Genomic DNA, 9,871 nt, shown 5'->3' with positions numbered 1-9,871 from the left:
ATTGAACATACAATTAAGTGTAACCAGGAAATTTGAAGAATTACAATAATGATGTATTCATGACCACCCTGGAAATATGTTTAAGACATTTGACTGTCTGCCAAAATTGTTTATTATCTCGTATGCTATAGACTTGTACAGGGAGTTTAAGATATGAAAACAGCTTTTGTTTACTCCTCACCTGGCCTGTTACACAAGTACTATATACACAGTGTGTAATCAGAATCCAGGGTAAGATAACAGCGTCGCTGCCACCAATCCAATAAGAGAAAAGAGTCATCTCCAGGTCCCACAGTGCTTCTGGCTATGATCAGCACCTGGGCACTCTGGCCACTGGTATTGATACATAGCAGGCTATAAACTAGAGTATAGAATACAGAACTACTAGTCTATTATTCAAGGTCAACTCTGCTGATTCTGTGGTATCCTTGGACTTCCTTCACTGTTTGCACCTCTAAGATTCATTTATTCTTCCACTCATTCATTCATCCATTCACACACAAAAATGAATCTTGAACAGGCTCTGTGTATTATGCATAATACACAGAAGATTCAAGATGAGGAAAACCACCATTCTTCTTACCCTTATATGTAATGTTTAAACACTTAAGCCTGACTGGTTTTGCATACAGAACATAATCTATCTATCTATCTATCTATCTATCTATCTATCTATCTATACACAAACTTACCAAGTGTCATAAAGGAAAATATATGTATAGGCTAATGAAAATGTTTGATGGGGAAGTGACAGATTTCCTTTCTCATTTTATTATATTCTCTTTCTTAACTTCTCTAAGTCTTACTTATTTCCCTGCTCAGAAATTGTCTAGTAGCTATCCATTGGCCAAAGCCTTGTTTTTTAAACATCTTCAAGGCTCCAGGTATAGAGATTGGCTCTGTCAATTCAACTGCCATTAAGAACTGTTATGAGAATAATTGTTTTCCATAACATTTTCAACTGATATGTCCTTAGCCATGCCTTAATGTTATATATATATATATATATATACACACACACACACATATATATATGACTTTTAATTCTGCATATATTTTTAGCTTGAGCAATTTCTTGGAGTAATGATATCCTAAGTTATAGTCCATTTTTATAAATGTAGAGAAGAGATATTTTAGTCAGTGAATGGTCTTAAAGGACAATGTGGGGCTTGATCCAAATGCTGAAGCTTTGAGAGAGTTCTACAGAGGTCATGAAGAAAATGAAGACTTAGCTAAGACTTCATTCTAACTAATCTTAGGAAAGAAAGAATTTTGAAAGTCTCATGGTTATCTTGAAGGATAATAATAAAGTTATCTTGTGGAAGACACTTAATTACCATGCATGAAAAGTGGACCATACCACAATTCCATGACAAGGCAAGACCCAGTCATGGAGGGAGGGTGTTTAAAGCTTTGGGAGCTGTAAGCCCAGTGTCCATTGTTTAAACACTTGAGCCTGACTGGTTTTGCATACAGAACAATTTCTGTATAAATATTAATTTGACAACTGTCAGTTGCAAATATTCAGAGTCAGTGTTACATAAACTGTCAACCCACAGTCAGGCTGAAGAGACACAGGGGAACCTATCCTTTCAGTCTGCCCCACATTGTTTTTTAAATAAGGGAACTGACAGAGTCAAGGGCAAAGTAAGGAGAACTGCAGATTCTACCACTACTCTCACTATAGGATTTTACTGCTCAAGCACAGATACATCTTTGGCTTCAACATTCTCCCTGTTCTGAGCACAAACTCCTTTTTTCCTAGTACCACTGAGTGATTTTTACCACCAAGGGCCAAGATCAATATCAAGTTCTAATTCAGGACACAAAGACTTTACTTGGGGGGCTAAGGATATAATACTTTGAATCTACAAGGTTTTCCCAACATTTTGGACCTTTTAAACACAAGGATTCAACCTGGGGGAGCAGAAAAGGTCAAGAACAATGGAGCAGCCCTTAGCTAAAAGACCTTAAGAGGCCAGTTGTCCCCTCTGAATGCTACACATTCACGGAACTCTTGTTATGCCCGTCCTGCCCCGCCTGTCTGACCTACTTGACTTTGTGCCAGTTCAAGTCTTTCAGATCAAACCACCTGCTTAGTTCCTCCCCAGGACCTTGATCTAAGCCAACTGCAGCTTCTCAGTCCAGGCTACAGGCTGGCCAGTTCTTCAGATGGAACTGGAGCGCCTGCTGGCTGGTCCAATGCTCCCTCCTGACGCCTGCTGCTTCCCATCCACCTGAAGCTGTCAAAGCCGTGGGCACAGGAGCTGGGTCTTGCTTTGAAAACCATAAACACACACACACACACACACACACACACACACACACACACACACACACGGTCAATGCTCTCTGAAGAGCCTGGCCTTGGGCATGCAACACTACTTTATTCTCAGTTGGATTAGCTCAAATCTTTTCTTGAAAAGAGCTCCAAGTTTATATTTCGTGCCTCTTTTTCTTTCTGCTGAGGTTATTATTTAGCTGCACCTTATTACACTGCATTTTATTTTATTTTATTTTACTTATTTATTTGCAAATTCCTGGTATTATAATTTACTTTCTCAACTCCATAGAAGAGCTATTTATATACCCTAAAATTATTAATTACCCACATGCACCTGCCTAACAAAGTGGTGCTACAGAGCATTCTTTCTTTGCCCCAAAAGTTTTGAGACTTACCTTGATTAATCACCACTTGTCTGCTCATATTAATGTGGTTTGGACTTGGCAATAAAAAAAAAGTGTGGTATAGTGACCAGATATAGGTTACTAAACCACATACAAGATTGGAAATTGCTGTGCTATCCAGCCTCAAGTGCTCCTTCTTACACGAGTTGCTATTTGCAAAGCTGATTTACAGTATGGCAAATAGGAAAGTGGAATGATATACAGCGGTGGAGATGCTGCAAGAATTACTGTGCGGGCACTATTCTCAAGTATCACCTACCATAAATTCTCACAAGATAAAGTGTAGACCAGAGGAAACAATGGGCCATTTTCTTTATATTTCTTCCATTCTGCCAGAACTCTAAAATTAAAATAGGAAAGAGTATTAAAAAAGCCTGTACTTTGAAATCAGAGTGAATAGCACCAGAAAAGGAGGGGACCCGTGACAGGCTCCAAATCCATATGAGTTTATGTGACCTTGGGAAAGACTTAATCTCAATATTCCTAGCTGCTTTCTGTTGTTTGCTTGTTTTTAAACGGATGACAAATATCCCCTCTGTTAATGTGAGGATATCATAAGATAATACAAAATTGTGATGTGTCACTAAAAATGATATATACATGTATGATAAAACTATATAATATGATGGTTTGTATATGAAGAATACATATCATAACAGAAATATAGTGATTTGTATATATCTAGCCACTAGACATATAGTTTGCACAGGGCAAGTTTAACACAACTACAGTTTCTTATTATGTGCTCCCAATTCCTTGAGAATTCTAATAATTGTGAGCAGGTAAAAGAATTTACCTTCTCTATTTACTTTTTAAAAGGGAAATAAGCTTTAATTTATATTTTCAACTGGCAATATAAAAGGGGATTGAAAGCCAATGATTTTAAAATAGCTCTGAAGCCGGTAAAAGCATAAGCAATAGAAATGCATAGCGGCTTGATATTATTAAGTCGGTTGTCCCACAGATGTCCATGCTATATCCTTGAAATTATCTTGATAGAAGGAACAAACAAAGGATATTTTCCTAATCTAAACTGGTGGATCTGTGGCACACAGAAGCTCTTTGTACCAAAGGTGTTGATGAACTTTGATGCTTATTTACATTTTACATTTTTTATCATAAAGATAAAAGTAATCACACATACTGTATGGAAATTTTTTAAGCAATAAAATTCGTTTTCTCCGGAGTGGTAGTGTTGATAATTTTTTAAATTCCTAGGCAATAATAAGAAATCATCATTTTCATAGGAACATTTTAAACAAAAATGTTTCAGAATTTTTGCATCTAAAATAAAGTCAATAGAACAATATGGTAAAAAACAAACAAACAAAAAAACAGTGAAATTAAAAATTACTTCAGACTTTCTCCAAGCTCAGTGAAACATGGCGAGTAAAGATTATATTTTAGGAATACATTACTTGGGAAAGTCATACGCTGTAATCATTCAACAAATACTAAAGTCCTAACCTGTACCAGCAAAATGTTCAGAGTGGAGAATACGTTGGTTTAAAAGATAGCTAATACCAGCAGGAACAATACACATTAAAAAGATAATTACAAGAGTTGAATAAATAATTGCAAAGGTGCAAAGTTCTGCAAACAAAGTGGTGGTAATAGATATATGATCACTACACAGAAAATGAAGTCTTAATTGGATGAAGGGAGTTAATAATGGGGACTATGAGCCACTTGAGATTATTGACTCATGAAAATTACACCATTAGAAGAAAAATAAAATTTAGCATCAGTGAGTAAGTGAGACTGGCCAGTAGGTGCCGAGACCTTCAATTCAAGCAGCATTTCAGCATCTCTTTTCAGCGAGGCCTGTCAGAGACCCAGAGGCACAGTGAAAGAGTGTTGCTATTAATGTCCCCAGACTTGGGTTAGTATGAATTCCTCAAGTTCAATGATTACAAGGCAAAGCAGAGGGATTTTCTGGACATTGAAACATATGTAGAGTCAATTGCATGAGCATGTTTCTGAAACTGTTAAACTCAAGGTAATTATATCCTTTAAAGCAGAAGCATACGATTATTTTTTTCTACAATAATAGTAAGTTAAATACAACTTTTATATTTTAATTAACTTATGGAGGATGAAATTAAAATTCAAAAAGATTTTCAGATACAAGGAGAAACTTCAAAGAAACTACCTTCCCAAGTACATGTTTCAACACATAATTTGCAGCGGGGACATAACTTGACCCTTTTCTGGTTTTAGGGAAACTGTAACTGAAAGTTTTTGGGAAAGAAGTGTGCAGTTTAGAAAATTCCTAGCTTTGCAACTAAGTGGCTTTTTGGCCTTAAACGAGTTACTTGGACTTTTTGAATCTCTGTATCCTCATTTATAAAAAGGAGTTAACAATGCCTCCTTAGCAGACCTGTGAGATTCCAACTGTGCAAGGCCAACCCTTGCTAAACATAGAGTAGGAACTCAGTAAAAGTTCCTATTCTCTTTCTTCTCCAATCTCTACTCCACCCCCACCTTCCCACTTTGCTGAATCCAAACAAATGAAAAGACAAAAAAAGAAGAGGAGGGGGAGGAGGAGGAGGAGGAGCAAGATGGGAATGGAAAAGTTATCTCTCTTCCAAACAGAGCCAAAGCCAGCATCAGAGATGCAGAAGGCCAAGACACAGCAGAAATTGGTGAACAAATTTGCATTTTAGTTATCAAGTGATGATTAAGAGGAGCATCTCTGCCATGTAATTCAGTGACAATTACAAAGAAGGTGCTTAATTAATATTGAGCTAATTGAATGCAATGAAAAGAATGACTAAACTGAATGCCTGAGCTACCGAAGTAATAAATGAATGGAATGACATCTGTCTCAAAGATCTTTGTGCCTCTATGCAAAAATAAATAAATAAATAAATAAATAAATAAATAAATAAATAAATAAAAAAAAAAAATCCGGGGATGTGTTTCAGTAGTTTGCAACCCTAGATACATTAACAGAATCTCTGAGGCAACTTTTATATCCCTGTGCATAGATGCGTTGCATCAGAATTTAGGGGGAAGGGAACACCAGGTAATTGCAATGTATTGTGAAAGTTGACCACAGTTAGAGGCTCATCTTTACTATACTACTCTGTGTCCCTCCTCTTAAATAATTTACTACGACAAACATCACCGTTTCCTTTTAACTATCTCAGTGACTTGGAGGTAACAGTTACTAGTGAATTACTCTATTGGGTCCTAGTTCAGTAACAGATGAGGATTAAATGATGTAGCCCTTGCTGGACCTTGGTTCTTCTTGTAACAAAGCAGGATATGAAATGGTTTATATGAACAGAACTTTCAGATCACTTTGTAAGGGACTATAGCTGTACAATCCTAGTTGAGCAACCACTTTGGAAAAAAAGAAGAGACAGATAATGAAAGAATTGTATGCATCAAACTTCGCTTTTAAAGGCCAAGTGACTACTGTATTTATTATTCAATAAGCGTGCACTTTCTAACAATGACTGCAAATTTTATAATGGTCAGGCCATTTGTTTTTCTCCAGAAAGCTTGCCATAATGGAATTACCGTTCAAATTGCACACTGTTATCATTCAATAGCACTGAAACATTCATACTGTGAGCGTTAATTTGCACAAACTACCATGGCACTTGCCACTGATGAAAATACAATAACAAATCACATGTTTAAAACTACATTTGAATTTGCAAATATGTGCAGTATCACTTATCCTGAATAGATGAAATTGCCCATGGTAACTGGGGAAAAAATATGACTACTTATATCTCATAATGTTTTCCAGTCAGAGAATTCCATGTGGAGAAAAAAAAACCTCTAGTTACTTCTAATTGTAAAAGCTTTTTTATGTGAACCACCCTCCTCAAAATTTAGAATTTCTGTTTGTAAAACCACACCTATTTTGTGTCAGATTCTAGGAACATTGATAGAGGTTAAGTTTCCAGAGCAGGCATGGTTTAATGGAGTGGTAGACATATCTATAAATTATTACAAACTATTGAGTTATAATGGGCTACAAGATATGATGAGAGCTGTATTATTTAAGACTAAAGGCCCGGTACATAAAATTCATGCATGGAGGGTGTCATCTCAGTCCAGCCACACCTCTCCATTCTGGGACTCCTTAGGGGTTGTCCAACTGCCCATTTAGGCCTAATCCTGGGGATTGGGCCTAAACTGGCAATTGGACATCCTTCTCATAATCTGGGACTGCTGGCTCCTAACTGCTCACCTGCCTCTCTGCCTGATTGCCCCTAAATGTCCCCCTACTGGTCTGGTTTCCCCAACTGCCCCCCTTGCCAGCTTGGTCACCCCACCTAGCCCGCTGTTCAGTTGTTTGGTCATCCCTCATTAACCCCCCTGCCCACCTTGTCGCCCTACACAGCCTGCTGTTCAGTCATCAGTCCACTTTTATTTCAGTCCTGACGGCCCCTGGCTTTTTATATATTAGGATTATACTAGTGGCTACAATGGATAAAATCCAAAATTTGAGTCAAGATTTAGCATTTTGAAAGTTTGTTCTCACGCTTATCAAGGCCCCATGCTCGTCATGTGCTAGATGCCATGTCCTTTCAGTCAAGGACAATCCAATATACAATGGTGGTCCCATATGACTATAATGGAGCTGGAAATTTCATATTGCCCATGAAGTCATAGCTGTGTAATGTCATGTATACATCACTGCTTTCTGCCATCTCAGTCATCCATAGCAATGCTATCATCTGGAAATGCCTGGGGGCACTCTCCTCCACTGGCGCTTCCCCTTAGATACCACCCCTTCCTAAGCCAATGTTACTATTGGACTGACTGGTGTGGTTCTTACTATGATTGCAAGATGCCCTTCTGTGGGATAACCATTAGGAAACTTTGAAGAGAAAAAAAGCATTTCTTACTTACAGGCCCTGGATAGTGCAGGCTACAGCTACAGGCACATGAGAACAAGAGAGCAAGAGCGAGAGAGAATCCCATGACACAGACATGTGTGGACCTAAGGCTCTGGGTTTACTGAGGTTGAGAGTAGGGACAAAGGCTTTCATGGGCTCATTTTTTTTTTCTTTTTAAAAAAATATATTTTTATTGATTTCAAAGAGCAAGGAAGAGGGAGAGAGAGAAACATTAATGATGAGAGAGAATCATTGATCGGCTGCCAACTGCATGCCCCTTATTGGGATTAGAGACCACAACCCGGGCATGTGCCCTTGACCAAAATGGAATCCAGAACCCTTCAATCTGCAGGCCGATGCTCTATCCACTGAGCTAAATCTTCTAGACCATGGCTCACTCATTATTGGTGAATTTAAAATAAAAGAGTGGGAATTTAAAGCACAGGAAGAAAAACACACCAAGTAGTCCAAATTGTATCTAAATCAACCAAGATCTCTCTTAAAAAAAAAAAAAAAAAAAAAAAAAAAAAAAAAAAAAAAAAAAAAAAAGGAGCATCACGGAGGGAGGCAGCCTGGCCCTTTATCTAGTCATGGCTGGCAACACACATATTGGTGGTAGCTTTCCTGAAAGCAGATGCCTCTGCGAAATGGGTGCCAGCCTAGAAATGGATGCCTGGGCAATTGCAGCTCCAGTCAGGCACTCAACAACAAAAAGGAAAGCCAACTGTCACTACACTACACTTAGGTGTTTGTGGTGATGCCAGTGTAAACAAGTCTATTGCACTAGCCAGTTACAAAAGAGCATAGCACATACAGTGACAGTCGAAGGCTTGTGTAAGGGTCTCCATGATGTTCACACAACAACCAGTTCACCTAATGACACATTTCTCAGTACGTGTTCCCCAGGTTAAGAAACACATGGCTGCAGTGCCATCTTCAACACAGAGCTTGTGAGATCTCCTTTGAGGGGCTCTTTAAACAGCCATCTAAAAGTGAATAATAATATGAACAATGACAACTGGGAAGAATTTATGGTCAGACAGAAGAGTACATACAGTTTCCACTCACATTCTACAGCCATGACAGACAACAAGTGAGGCTGAGAACTGTTTCGTTGTGTACCAGAAGAGAAAAGAGGTTAGGTATTCTAAAGCAAGGTCTGCACACTGGTAGAGAAATAAGGGAACATTTTACAGGGGCATTAATTCTTCTCCTAACTTTTCCAAGTCATCTTCCACTTTCCAGGTGGATAATGCATTGTAAAGAGCATTCCGGGGCAAAGTAATAGCTGTGTAAATACAAAGAAACATGGAATTACCCAGATGACTGGAGTATAGGGTGAGGGGTAACATGGTGTGAAACTGGAAAATCAGGGACGGGATCATTCAGTTCAATTGCCACAAAATTTACTGAATATGTTGCATATACCTTTAGGAGTTGAAGTTAAGAAAATCATAAAGACCAAGCCTCACCCTGAAAGAGCTTCCAGTTCACTGGGGGAGGGTCACAAAAAAAGAAAAAAAGAAAAAAAGAGAAACTTGTGTAAGAAATAAGATAGACTCCAGACATACTTAAGGAAAGAATTCTTAGGGATTTGTATCTGATTGGATGGAAGGTAACAGGAAAGATCAGAGGAATAGAAGGTGGTTAAAAGAAGAAATATAAAATGATTTTGAGACTTCTCATTTAAAGACTGGATCACCAAGAGAGAGAATATCAGAATAGATATATGTTAGAGGAAGGATATAATCAATTAATAAAATTAATTTTAAAATTTTTGAGCTCTAAGAAATTACGGGCATTCATGTCAAGACTAGCAAGTCTTAAAATTCACATATATAAAATTGTGACTAAAACTGTGGTCTGTTTGCTTCATGAGCACATATGCTAAAATTGGAATGACACATAGAAGATTAGCATGGGCCTGGTGTAAAGATAGCATGCAAATTCATAAAGTGTTCCATATTTTAAAAAATAATGTGCTCTGTCTTGGCTGACTAGAATTGGGCTCCATCAGTTGTTTCTGCCTCTTTGCTCTATTTGCAGCATTTCTTACTTGAACTTCAGTTGTTCCATAAATATTTTTCTAATGTATAAAAAAAATGCAACCATCCCATAAAACCTCATGTAGCTTTCACTCCATTAAACAATAATTTAAAAAGAAAAAGAAAAGAAAGGACTTCCTTGCTTCTATTATAGATTTCTGCCTAATCACAAGAATGAAACTACTTTTGTTACTGTATGCCACAAATGATTTTTAAAATATATTTTATTGATTTTTTTATAGAGAAGAAGAGAGACAGAGAGCTAGAAACATCAAT

The 9,871-nt window shown here is 37.6% G+C and overlaps 1 non-coding gene across 1 annotated transcript; it reads left to right on the top strand.

Annotated features, from left to right (window-relative positions):
- Positions 1–9,417: 9,417 nt before the first annotated feature.
- Positions 9,418–9,520, top strand: LOC118706200. Its single transcript, XR_004983935.1, has one exon. It is a non-coding gene; the product is annotated as a U6 spliceosomal RNA (small nuclear RNA).
- The last annotated feature ends 351 nt before the right edge of the window (positions 9,521–9,871 follow it).

Source organism: Pipistrellus kuhlii, unplaced genomic scaffold (assembly GCF_014108245.1).
Source record: "Pipistrellus kuhlii isolate mPipKuh1 unplaced genomic scaffold, mPipKuh1.p scaffold_m20_p_5, whole genome shotgun sequence".
NCBI lineage: Eukaryota > Metazoa > Chordata > Mammalia > Chiroptera > Vespertilionidae > Pipistrellus > Pipistrellus kuhlii.
Note: the sequence above shows the minus strand (reverse complement) of the source record. Positions and strands in the feature narration are given on the sequence as shown.